The sequence below is a fragment of the Oncorhynchus keta genome, unplaced genomic scaffold (assembly GCF_023373465.1).
Source record: "Oncorhynchus keta strain PuntledgeMale-10-30-2019 unplaced genomic scaffold, Oket_V2 Un_contig_25807_pilon_pilon, whole genome shotgun sequence".
NCBI lineage: Eukaryota > Metazoa > Chordata > Actinopteri > Salmoniformes > Salmonidae > Oncorhynchus > Oncorhynchus keta.
The window spans coordinates 1-1,166 of NW_026284633.1; the positions used below are offsets into that span (position 1 = coordinate 1).

The 1,166-nt window shown below is 44.9% G+C and overlaps 1 non-coding gene across 1 annotated transcript; it reads left to right on the forward strand.

Annotated features, from left to right (window-relative positions):
* Positions 1 to 616: 616 nt before the first annotated feature.
* Positions 617 to 689, forward strand: trnaf-gaa (transfer RNA phenylalanine (anticodon GAA)). Its single transcript has one exon. It is a non-coding gene; the product is annotated as a tRNA-Phe (tRNA).
* Positions 690 to 1,166: the final 477 nt, after the last annotated feature.

Consider the following 1,166-nt stretch of genomic DNA (forward strand, 5'->3'; position numbering starts at 1 on the left):
GGCTCGGTGCATCTCAACAATTGTGCTCTGTAGCCAGCGGCCGGTTAGCTCAGTTGGTTAGAGTGTGTGATACGCTGCTCTCTGAAAGTAAGTAATGTCTTTCTTTTTCATCTGACATTGTGACATCAGTGTTACATGAGAGTTTCTTGTCATTGTTACATGACAGTTTCTTGTCATTGTTTACATGACAGTAGGTTGTCGTAAGACAAGGCTGCATGAAGTGTGAACTGGAGTTTTCTTGGATCCATAAAACAATGTGCTTTTGGAGAATGTGGGCATCGATCCCACTACCTCACGCGTGCAAAGCATTTGAGCTAATTCCCCAGCCATTTGGAATTTCTGCAAGAAGCAACCAAGAGGGTCCAGTCTTGTCAGGCTGTGCTGTTGGTGGACTTGTTTGTTGACGTGCCAGCACTTGCAGAGGCTCGGTGCATTTCAACAAATGAGCAGAATAGTAAATGGCAGGTTATCTCAGTTGGTTAGAGTGTGATGCTAATAACGTCAAGGTCATGGGTTCGATCCCCATACTGGCTATTATGTACATTTTGAGTGTCAAAATTACGAGTCACATGCATGTGAATTGTCAAGGGTGCCACAGAATTATGTTGAGTGAATTGCCGGAATAGCTCAGTTGGGAGAGCGTTAGACTGAAGATCTAAAGGTCCCTGGTTCGATCCCGGGTTTCGGCATCTTTATTTGTTCTTTCTTTATGCTCTGGCTTCAAGGAACCTTTCCACAGCTTTGTTTGTGGGCCTCAATGGTGTGTGCTACGCTGCTCCTCTGAAAGTAAGTAATGTCTTGCTTTTTCATCTGACATTTTGACATCAGTGTTACATTAAAGTTGCTTGTCATTGCTACATGACAGTAGGTTGTCATAAGACAAGGCTGCATGAAGTGTGAACTGCAGCTTTCTTGGATCCACAAAAAAATGTGTTTTTGGGGAATGCGGGCATCGATCCCACTACCTATAGCATGCTAAGCAAACACAATACCAATTGATCAAATTCCCCAGCTGTTTGGAATTGCCACAAGGAGCAACCAAGAGTGTCCAGTCTTGTCAGGCTATGCTGTTGGTGGACTTGTTAGTTTGCGCTCCAGCACTTGCAGAGGCTCGGTGCATCTCAACAATTGTGCTCTGTAGCCAGCGGCCAGTTAGGCTCAGTTGG